Consider the following 12,297-nt stretch of genomic DNA (forward strand, 5'->3'; position numbering starts at 1 on the left):
AGCGAAGACATGGAATTAATGTAACTCCCATCATTGACAGAATGGATAAAGAAAATGTGGTACATATACACCATAGAATACTACACAGCCATAAAAAAAATGAGATTATGTCTTTTGTGGGAACATGGATGGAGCTGGAGGATATTTTCCTTAGCAAACTAATGCAGGAACAGAAATCCAAATACTGCATGTTTTCACTTATAAGTGGGAGCTAAATGATAAGAACTTAACACAAAGAAGGAAACAACAGACACTGGGGCCTACTTGAAGGGGGAGGGTGGGAGAAGGGAGAGGAACAGAAATATAATTATTGGGTACTGGGCTTAATACGTTGGTGATGAAATACTCTGTACAACAAACCGCCATGCCACGTGTTTACTTATGTAACAAATCTTCACATGCATCCCCCATCCTAAAATAAAAGTTTAAAAACAAAACAAAAACAACAAAAATGCTTCTCACATCTTGCAGCTGTTTGTTCATAGCCACTCTAGTTTTGCTATTTTCATAAGCTCCCAACATCAGCAAGCACTTGAGTATCTTCTGAGAAAAATGCTATGTATGAAATATTGCCCTAAAGCTAGGTAGAAAATAAATTTTATTGGGAAATCTTACTATATAAAGAAATCCATTTTCAAAATTGGAGACTGTGAGTATAAATATGATGATTTTTTTCAAGGAATTTCTCACAAATGTCAAAGTTTGTAATATGTCAGTGGCCCCTTCAATTTCCCTTTGCCTATTCTTTTGTTTTATTTTGTTTTGTTTTGAGATGGAGTCTCGCTCTGTGGCTCAGGCTGGAGTGCAGTGGCACGATCTTGGCTCACTGCAACCTCCACCTCCTGGGTTCAAGCAATTCTCCTGTCTCGACCTGCACAGTAGCTGGGCTTACAGGCACCTGCCACCACGCCCAGCTAATTTTTGTATTTTAGTGGAGATGGAGTTTCACCATGTTGTCCGGGCTGGTCTCAAATTCCTGACCTCAAGCGATCCACTTGCTTTGGTCTCCCAAAGTGCTGGGACTACAGGTGTGAGCCACTGTGCCCAGCCCTGTTGCCTATTCTTGAGAAACTATTTCTTTTAGTGAGGGCATTTTTTATGATATCTAGTTTTATATATATATATATATATATATATACACACACACACAGTACACATGTACACTGTAGATATACTATATACAAATATGTACTATATATTATGCACTATATATACCATATATAAATATATACTATAAATATATAGTACATATAGTATATATATACAGTGTATGTACATATGTATGTGCTTGTGTACACACATACACACGTGTATAAATTCATCTTAGCTCTCATTCGTGTCATTTCTACCACAGTTTGAGAACCTGATGGACGGATTTAACTTAAACATAACTTTGGTTTAATAAGTACTGTTTCATGTTCAGTACATGATTCTGAATGAACAGGCAAGGCAGCAAGGTCATATATAAGCAGGGCAGGGTAAGAATTGCTTTCCTATTTTGAAGCTTCATGAAGTGCAGTATGCAAACTATGCAAGCTCAACAAAAATCAGTATAGTATGAATACAAAAAAATAATGATTTTGCTGAATAGTATCTCTGATTTGCAAGTTGAGGACTGTTATGAAGAGATGCATAGCACTAATGATTTCATTCCATGAGTACTCATTGACTTGTTTGTTCACAGACATGTTTTGATTGTCCATGATATGTCAGGCATTTTACTAGGTATTGGGAATACAGTTTTATGTATATAAAACTTTATATATATATATACACACACCATATATATATACACACACCATATATATACCATATATAGATATATAGTAGCATTTCCCTCAAGGAGAAATTTATAGGTACAAGGGAGTATATAAGCATCTACTAACAATCACTACAGGGTAGATACTGTAATAGAGATATACAGAATATGCTTTACATGCAATGGTGCACAAAAATGGGATTTACTAAATTTAACTGGATGAACTGGGGAAAATTGCATAAAGAAGGTACTACCCCGACTTATCTTGTTCTTTCTTGTTTTGCGTTTCATCTATCAAATCGTCCTACAACAGTGATCTGAAAATGTATCCAGAATCCAATCACTTGTCACTTGTTTCTTCATTTTTTCCTATGCCACCATGAGCTCACACTATATTATTGCAGGGACCTCCTAGCTTTTACCTTTGCTTTATGTAAAGTCTGTTTTCAACAAAGATGCCAGAATAATCCTTTGAAACATGAGTCGTATCATGTTATTTCTCTGGTTGGAAGTTTTTGATGGCTTCCCTTTTTCCTCAGAGTAAAAGAGAATGTCTGTAAAGCAGCATAAAAGGTTTTAGATGATCCAGCCCCCTTTCCTCCAACCTCTTCTCTTCTTCTTCTCTTTCTGGGTGCTCACTCTGATCCAGCCTCGCTAGTCCCCTTGCGATTCCCCCAGCACACCAGGAACACTCTTGCCCTGCTCCCTTTGCACTGACTGTTCCCTCTGTTAGCAGTGCTCTTTTCCCAAGTATGGCTGGCTCGCCTCCCTGGCTCACCTCCCAATATCATCAAGTCTTTTCATCAAATACTATTTGTCAGTGGGGCCCACTTTGGCCATTCTATTTAAGATTGACACTCCTTTTCCCCAAGCACCCTTGGTTCTCCCTTCCCTGCTCTGCATTTTCATCATATTCACCAACGTCTAACATTCTATACAACACACTCACTTATCACATGCCATTGTCTACTGGCTGTCTCTCTTCCTAGAGGATATTTCTCAGAAGACAAGGAATTGTTGCTGTTTTGCTTTATCAAAATCAAGTGAAATGGTGCTTAGCATATAATAGGCACTCAATAAATGCTTGTTGAATTGAATGGATGAATGGGTGTGGAAAGAAAATGATTCAATTTAGAAGCCATAGAATTCAGAAAAAAAAAAATGGATAAATCTTTAATAATGTAGAGATTTTGTTTTTCATGCTTATTTCCAATATTAGTATATCTATATCTCACTGATAAAAGTTGAACGGCTAAATTTTCATCTCTGTCAAACTAGAGATAAGATTTTAATTTTGTTCATTTTTTAAAATGTTTTCAGTAGAACCAAAGTATACTTATTTTGGTGGTTTATATTCATTCTATTATTGCTTACAGATGTAAAATCAATGACAATTAATATTTAAGGAAAGATTAATTTTATATTTAAATAGCTTGACAAATAAGCTACATAAAATTTTCAAGAGGCTAAAATGATTAATGTTTTAATAAAGAAAATCTTGAGTAATTACCGTAAAAGGTGGAACAAAGTTTGATGTATCAAACAAGAAACTAGTTCAAAACTTAGTCTATAGCTGCAGCAAAATGTCAGGAATATTTCATTTTTATTCCTGATGTGATGGTTTTATGGCTGGAGGTTTTTTTGCATTTTTAATTCTTTTGTTGTTTTACTTTTAAATAATTGGTCCTTAGGATTCCCTGTCTTCTAGCTAAAGAGTACCTACTTCCTACATGTGAAAAGCCCCTTATAACAGTTGATTCTATTTTAAGTATTAGTAGCATTTTCAAGAAGGTTTTTTAATATTTTTAAACTTTCTAAACTATGTAAAATGACAAATTTGCTGATTTGAAGGGCATGTATTTTATTAGAAAGGTGAAATCTATGGCTGAGTAAAAAAAAAATGCAGGCAGGAAGGGCTACTTTTATCTAGAGAACAATAAGCATAGTAATAGTATTAGATAAAGTGAAAGGATGCTTAAAGAAAATGTGTTCTTAACATGAAATTAATTCACTATGGTTCTCTAAATGAGGAATTGGTATGTTTTTCCAACCTCTCCAATGAGAAAATATAGTTACCTTTGATGGATAATGAATGCTAAATAATCTACTGCTTCTATTTTAACTTAAAAACTTTTGCTCAGAAATGCTGGCTTCACAATGATTGTTAATTCTAAATAATGTAAGTTTTCTTCTTCCAGTGGAACTTAGCAGGAATGTTCTTTGTTAGAGATGATGTGTCTGAGATTCCCTTGGATCCACTTAGGAATTCTGAATGAGCAGCTCCAGGAAAGTATTAGTTCTACCTCTCTCTCCCTTTGACAGGGTTACATACTAAAAGATCTTTGGAGTACTGATGCTATTTTTGGCACTTGAATGCTAATGTGGATATTTTATATTAGTGTTGCATTAAGCACTACATGTAAAACAAGTCAGTATGTTTTTTCACAGTTTGAGAGGGAAAAGTGAGGGGGACTTATGCTTGACTGGAATAAATGCATTCCTGACTTTGAGACATCATGCAGTTTACACACTATCCAAATGGAAATGTGTTATATAGTTTTACATCCAAGACAGACAATGCTTTTGTTACTCTGCATTTTACCAGTGGGAATACTCACACGCTTCCTGCAGTTCTTTTTGTGCAGTGGGAGGGCAATGGTTTTTTGAAGGGAGGCCTAAGAAAAAAATTGCCAAGTAAAAGCACTCTTCTTATTTTAAATAAGCAGATTAAACTTGATAAAAAAATTCTCCTGGGCTGGGCACAGTGGCTCATGTCTATAATTCCAGCACTTTGGGAGGCTGAGGTGGGTGGATCACCTGAGGTCAGGAATTTGAGACTAGCCCGGCCAACATGGTGAAACCCAGTGTCTACTAAAAACATACAAAAATTAGCCCGGCATGATGGTGCATGCCTGTAATCCCAGCTACTTGGGAGGCTGAGGCAGGAGAATCGTTTGAACCTGGGAGGCACAGGTTGCAGTCAGCCGAGATCATGCAATTGCACTCCAGCCTGGGTGACAAGAGCAAAACTCTGTCTCAAAACAAACAAACAAACAAAAAACAGTTATCCCAATTTTACTATAAAATTACTATTAAATAAATTACTAATTAATTACTATTAAATGAATAGTAATTAGCTAAAGCTGAATCTCATGAAACAGTATTTCCTTAAAATACACAGAGGAATTGTTAGACATGTAAATTTGAAATTGCTTGTAGATCACCCCACCTTGCCAAATCAACCCAAGGATTTATGATGAAAAGTGTAGATTCTATAAATTAAAAGCAACTAACTAAAAAGTGTTGTCTCAAAAGTTCTTGGGTAATGTCAAAGCTCTAGAATTGTAATTCAATAAATATTCTATCTTAATCAATTTATCCTATTGTCCATTTGTGGGGTCTTTGCATTCATCTCTAATATGACACTGCTAATTGAGGCCAAAACAACTCAACATTTATATTTCTACACCATTGCCTCTTTGAACCAGTTTACTGTTACAAATATGTTCTATTTATCCACATTTGACATCTGTATTAGTCCATTCTTGCAATGCTATAAAGAAATACCTGAGACTGAGTCATTTATAAAGAAAAGTTTAATTGGTTCACTGTTCTGCAGGCTGTACAGATGCATCGCTGGGGAGGCCTCAGGAAACTTACAATTATGGTGAAAGGCTAAGGAGAGGCAGGCACGATTTGCATGACTGCAGCACGAGGAAGAGAGAGTGGGGGAGGAGCTACATACACACTTTTAAACAACCAGATCTTGCAGTAACTCACTCACTATCACGAGAACAGTAAGAGTGAAATCCGTCCCCATGATCTAATCAGCTCCTACCAGGTCCCACCACCAACACTGGAATTTACAATTTGACATGAGATTTGGGTCAGGACATGCATCCAAACCATATCAACATCCATGAATAGCGTCGTATCCTTGTGTTTACTAAAGCTCTGAGATAGCTGGGTATGTTGTCTCACAAAGCAATCATGGTCAGGCTCAGTGATCCGTGCCTGCAATCCTAGCACTTTGGGAGGCCAAAGCAGGTGGATCCCTTGAGTGCAGGAGTTCAGGACCAACCTGGGCAACATGGCAAAATCCTGTCTTTACAAAAGGTACAAAAAAATTGGTGTGGTGGCATGCCTGTACCCCCAAACTACTCAGGAGGCTGAGGTGGGAGGATGCTTGAGCCCGGGAGGTTGAGGTTGCAAGGAGCCCAGATCATGCCACTGCACTTTAGCCTGGGCAATGGGAGTGAGACCTTGTCTCAAAAAAAATTAAAAATTGAAAAACCAAACCAAAAAAAAAAAAAAAATCATGTCTATATGGATTGTCCCCTATTGGAGAAACTGGCAGTTTGAAGGTATTTTAAAACTAGAGAAAAATGAACTGGTTAATTCTCTCCTCCTTTCTCTTTTCCTGGCAGTCTTTATCTTCCATTATTCGAAATGCATGAGCACCCAACTTTTACATCTGAAAGAAAGACGATAAGGAGGCTAGTGAGGGAGAAACTTGGGAATAGTTAAAGCCTTTGAGAGCTTTGTTATGAGCCTTGAAGGAGTTAAAATCAGACAAAGACAAAAAAATTCCTTCTCACTAAGCATTGAGATAATGAAGCTAATGAAGCTGGGGGGAATTTTTTCTTTTTCTTTTTTTTCAGTTAATACCAAATAAAGGGTGACAGGTAATACTGGTAAGGCACCAGGAGAGGCATTTCAATTGTCTTTGCTTCTCCTCTGCCTCTTCTCTCCTTCTTGAATATTTCTTACCCCTTTATTACTTGATGTAATATAGGCTTCATAGAATAACTAGACCAAGGTTTAACAGAAACCCATTATAACACAGCTCCCTGTTAAATGGCTTCATAGAAGCCATTTTTTTTCAGTTAATACCAAATAAAAGGTAATAGGTAATACTGGTAAGGCACCGGGAGAGGCATTTGAATTGTCTTTGCTTCTCCTCTGCCTCTTCTCTCCTTGAGTATTTCTTACCCCTTTATTACTTGATGTAATACAGGCTTCTTAGAATAACTAGACCAAGGTTTAACAGAAACCCATTATAACACAGCTTCCTGTTAAATGGATAAAGAAAATAGGTCAAATCGTGTTCTCTAAAGCATAAAGTGATATCATAAGTGCTACATATGAAAGTTTGCCTGAGGTGACTAGCAGTGGGAGTGAAGGAGTTCCATTTCATTTTCTCTCTTGTCACAGTCCTTGACTTTTCATGGAATATAAGTAGATGCTTTGGACAGCTCTGATGGCCACAGACAAAGGGTGGCCATGTGTGTGTCCATCATGCTACCTTAGAATACTGTTTAGGAACATTTGTTAAAAGGATACTGAAGTATAGCTCTTTGATTTCCTTTCACAATGGAAGAGTCCCATATTTTATCATTACATTCAGAGGCATTATTTTTCCCCATATTCCAAATTCAGAAGTCATCAGTGGACACAGCTGGGGAGACAGGCCCACGGCACTTCTGATCTGTTTCACCAGGCTCAGGGTAAGCCCCTGCACTCTTCTGGGGTGAGATGCCAGCCTTGCCTTCCTGCCACCTCCACAATATTTCCATTGTCCTTTATTTTATTTTCTGCCTTTTCTTCCTGTTTCTTAGGCATCTTCATTACAGTTTAGCCAAGTTAATTAAAATACAGCAGCATGCTTGTAAGACAGGGCATGTCCTGCACAGTGAGCAGCATTTCTGTAGAACTAATTTGGCAGTGCTATATTTAGTTTGGGAAAGGCAGCTGTGAGCATTCACTTAATGTGCATGAATACTTTGCATTATTAGAACCTCTCTGCTCCTTTTACTTGTGAAATCGGATGAGGGATATATCTGATTTTGCATTGTTTTCCAATTTTGGTTTATTTTCTTGATTTCTGAACTTTTTTTTTTACATATTCATAAAAGAATAAAAGCATGATTTATTGTAGTCTGGTTTAAAGATGGTGTTGAAAGGACTCTGTGGACTAGCACTTCATAAAGTAACCACTAATACAGAATATAAATATTGTATATTAGATAATATGTAACATATTCTATAATGCATCTATATTATGTATTAATATTGAATATTCTATGATATAATATATATTTTGTATATCATAGATTAGTATATGTAATATATTAATATGTAGTATTTTTATACATAATACTAGTATATATACTATGTATGTTACTTGTATGTTATATATAATATATAGAATGTTGTATTTCTATTTCCAATACAAATAGAAATGCAAGCCACACATGTAATTTTTAATTTTCTAATAATCTTACTAAAAAAGCAAAAATAAACACGTGAAATTAATTTTAATAATATGTTGTATTTAACCCAATAGCATATCTAAGCTACCATAATTTGACATGTAAATATTGAATAATATAAAAGTCATGAGTGAGATATCTTATGTACTTTTTTAACAATAAATCTTCAAAATCGGTGTATATCTTACACTTAGAGCTCATCTCAAATCAGACTGGCCACATTTAAAGCACCCAGTAGCCACAGTGGCAGTGGCTGTGAAGCAACAACACAGCTGTAGACTAAGATTAGAACTGCTGGCAGTAACCTGTCTTAAACTGAAGCTGTTTCTTCTGTGCTAATGATATAGATTGTGTTTTTACTCCTAGAAATTTTATGGTCTGTAATTGATATCATTGCAAACAGAAAGAAGAGGAGTAAAAGACTAACTGCAGGGACATGAAATAAATGTACAAATACACATTATTTATTTTTTTCCAAATCTAAAGCAAGTCTTGGAAAATATCTTTGGGCTTATATTTCTTTTGCTGCCTGGGTATTTCATTTTATCCAGTGTCAAAGTGAACACTGGCTCATCAGTGGATTGTCAGTTACTTCAGAGGATTGCTATAAATGTCCACCACCCACACCCGTGCAATTGTACATTACTCTTAAGACAAATTTCTGGAAGCCATTTCACCTTTGAAAAAGAAACTGGAAAAATCATTTTCCTGGATCTGCTTAAACCATGTTGAATATTTTCTCCCACATTCCATTAGGCAGAGTTTAAATGTGATAAAGATATTATTAAACCAATGGAGCATGTGTTTAGATATACATGCATTAACCTCTGAAAACAACAGCAACAAAGACCCACAAAATGAAAACTTGTTCTTTTCTCACTTCTTTATTACTCACTTTTCATCTTCCTTTTCACACTCTTAAACTCTTCAGCTGCTCATCTATAACTTGCACTGACACTAATTCTGGTAACTAACTTGATCAGAGACTACTTTAGCCCAAGAAACCTAAATAATTTCTTCCCTTGATTTCCCAGGAAAAAGAAATCTGTCACTTCTTGGAACAGAATTTGCAATATGAATGCAAACTAAATTTAATGGTTTTAAATTTTAAAATAACCACCTTTAGTTTATTGAACTGGATTTTTGAACATTGATAAGTCTGATATAAGTATTATGATGGACTTAGGGTAGTTTAAAGAAAAAGCAGTTAATTTTATCTGCACAATTCAGGGTTTTAAAGTTCTGTTGGGCAGCCATTATATTTCAGGCACTGAGATTGGTGCTGGAGATAGAAAGATGAATAGGACACAGTCTCAGCCCTCAGTGACCACAGTCTAATAGGAAACGTGATGATAGACATGAACCAGTAGACATGATACAGCGCTAGAATAGCAATCCAAAGAAGAAATTCATAAGACCCTGGGACAGTGAAGAGATGATGTTTCACAGGGGAATAGAGGAGTGAAGGAAGGAGTCAAAAGGGGACCACTTCACTAAGGCACTAATGACCCAACTGTCCACAAGACTTAATGCAGTCACAGTATAGGATAATAGTAGAAATACAGTAAAACAGCTGGAATGATTAGAGTTGTGGTCAGAGATTAGATCCACTCTATGAACCTGAGAGTGGATATTGACCTACAGCAAAGGTTAAAGTGCTGGAAAGTCAGAAGGTGAGTCACTGACAGAGAAATGGAAACTCCCCCAAGAGGATGGCAGTAGCTGCTGGGAAGGGGAATATTTTTTAAATCAACCACTTATTTACCACCTCAAATTTAACATAACCCACATGGAATCCTAGTATCGCTGCCCCACAATGTCCTACTCTAATCTCCCAGTCTTAGTAAATATTACCCAGCATTCATCCAGTTGCTCATGCCTGAATCCTTTCAGTCATTCCTGATGCTGTCTTCTTTCTCACCTCCATGACTTATGCATCGCAAGTCCTAGTGTTTCCGTGAACAAAGCATGTAAATGCTCTCCTCCATTTTCAGTCTCTATACCACCACTTTGATGCATGCTTCACTATCTCCAAAACTTCCATTTTCATCTCCCTGGTCCACCACAGTAGCATCCCTCCTACATGTCCTGTTTCCCCCCTTACTTCTCATCAACCCTTTCTTTTCTCCTATGATCTCCAAATTTTTCTCATAAATTAGTAGTAGTAAAAAAATGTTTAGCATGTGCCTGCAATGTATGCATATTTATAAGTTGCAAAGATGTACTACTGTTTCTGTACTAATATACATGTTTAAAATGTGTGCAAAAATACAAATGTTAAATGATGAGTATGAAATAGTGCTAAAATATTTTAATTATAGTTATTGATAATACAAAACCTTTTTGCTCTCACTAAACATTAATAATAGGAGAAATGTGATTTGTACGCTTCATTATTTTTTCAAATTTGGATTTAACACTTGTAGCAAATCCCAATTCTGCTTCATCATGCAGTTTATTTTGATGATTAATTTAGTGGCCGTCATGTCTGAAAAAGGTGACTCACAGAGATACATAGATCTAGATGAAAGAAGTACATTTTTGATTTTACCAACTAGACATTTGTGTTAGTCCATTCTTGAGTGGCTCTAAAACGTACCTGAGATTGGATAATTCAAAAAGAAAAGAGGGTTGTACTGGAGTTGCCCAGCAGTGTTCCAGAGCACTGGCCTTCACATATGTTGCATGTGACCTCTCTGAGGATATTTTGAAGATCCTATCTTGTCCATGCCTATTTTAAGATTTTAGTTTAAATCATAAATATTTCATTCTAGGTTAAGTAGTTAGAAAAGAAAATTATCACTGAAATTTAACCCTGACATTTAATTTTAACTATTATGTATCTCCTTAAATGCGCCACTGAAATATAAATGTCAAAGTGAGTTGATACCCAACATAAGTCTAAATAGCACAGGGAAAGCTCTTCTCATTGCATCTATCAGATTCGTCCCATGACTTGTGATATTAACCAGATGACAGAAGGTGTTGTCTGCCAGCCTTTTCCATTAGAAATCTGCTCTTTTCTCTGTGTATTTAATGCGTATTTTTTGAACAGGCATTTTGAGATTTTATCATTATCTCTTTCATCATCAAACCGTCAATTTATTGTTTATTTATGTGAACACAGACTCATGGGTTTCTGCTGTAATCAATGGGTTGCAATCTGTTATAATCATTTATTTTAATCTTCAAGTTGTCTAAGGCTTGGCCACTGGGAGCCCCTTGAAACTTCTCTGTCTTTTTGGCATATCCCCATTATCCCTTGAGCAATTCCTTATACTCTAGCACATTAGATGTTCCAGACTCAAATTAATTGCCCTACCCTAGCTCTGAATCTGCCATTTCTCCAAGGTGCCATGATTTCTTATAGTGGATAAAGGACAATAATATTTAGAGAAAAATATTTGAGTGTTTATTGTTAATGAGGATATCACTGCTCTCACACACTCTTAGTTGACAGAGCTAAGGAATATATTTTATATTCATGCATACAGATATTTCCATACCTGTTTATTTTGTATCTATATATTTTGAGAACCATGAACTCATACTGGTACCTCTAGTTCTGATCTAATAGAGTTACTTCTGGTTTTCTGCTTTTTTATAGTTGTAATTCCTTTCTCATCCATGGTGAAGCCTCTGATTCTTGCTATTTTCAATATATTATTTGATCCGTCTCCTTGTATGTAGCCAATCTTGAGTTGCCGCTACTGCCACCATCAGGAACCCTGCAGGGACACCCTCTCGACCCTGCTTGCTCTCTGACACTATGTGCTGGGCCTCCCTCTTTGGGTTGACCTCGTCACCCATCTCAGACTCTGACATCCACACTCTGCTGCCATCCCTTGAGTAGACATTCTTCTCATGCTGGTCTGGCTCTGACATTTCACTCTGGTACCATGGCCCTCTCCCAAACCAACTGCATGGATGGCTAACTAGTTCTGCTCCATTTCACTGCTTTGGGGCTGAATTGTTTAGAAAAGGGAGAGGAAGAGAAAAGGAAGCAAAACCATGTTTTAGTGGACTGGTCCTGTGTTGCTGCAGTGAACATAAAATGCCCTTTTGTTATAAATAAATACTATTAAATCTAAGTTTACTGAATGAGTTTTGAAACATCATTAAATGTTTTGATTTTGCTAAATACATAACGAATGCATACTATGGCAAATGACTTTTTTTTTTTTTATTATACTTTAAGTTCTAGGGTACATGTGCATAACGTGCAGGTTTGTTACATATGTATACTTGTGCAATGTTGGTGTGCTG

At 36.4% G+C, this 12,297-nt stretch overlaps 1 protein-coding gene across 3 annotated transcripts in view; it reads left to right on the forward strand.

The window, feature by feature from the left end:
• The window catches only part of KCNK2 (potassium channel, two pore domain subfamily K, member 2), a 251,022-nt gene that overhangs the window by 216,013 nt on the left and 22,712 nt on the right, over positions 1–12,297 (forward strand). The window lies entirely within an intron of this gene.

This window comes from Colobus angolensis, unplaced genomic scaffold (assembly GCF_000951035.1).
Source record: "Colobus angolensis palliatus isolate OR3802 unplaced genomic scaffold, Cang.pa_1.0 Scaffold81, whole genome shotgun sequence".
Classification (NCBI taxonomy): Eukaryota; Metazoa; Chordata; class Mammalia; order Primates; family Cercopithecidae; genus Colobus; species Colobus angolensis.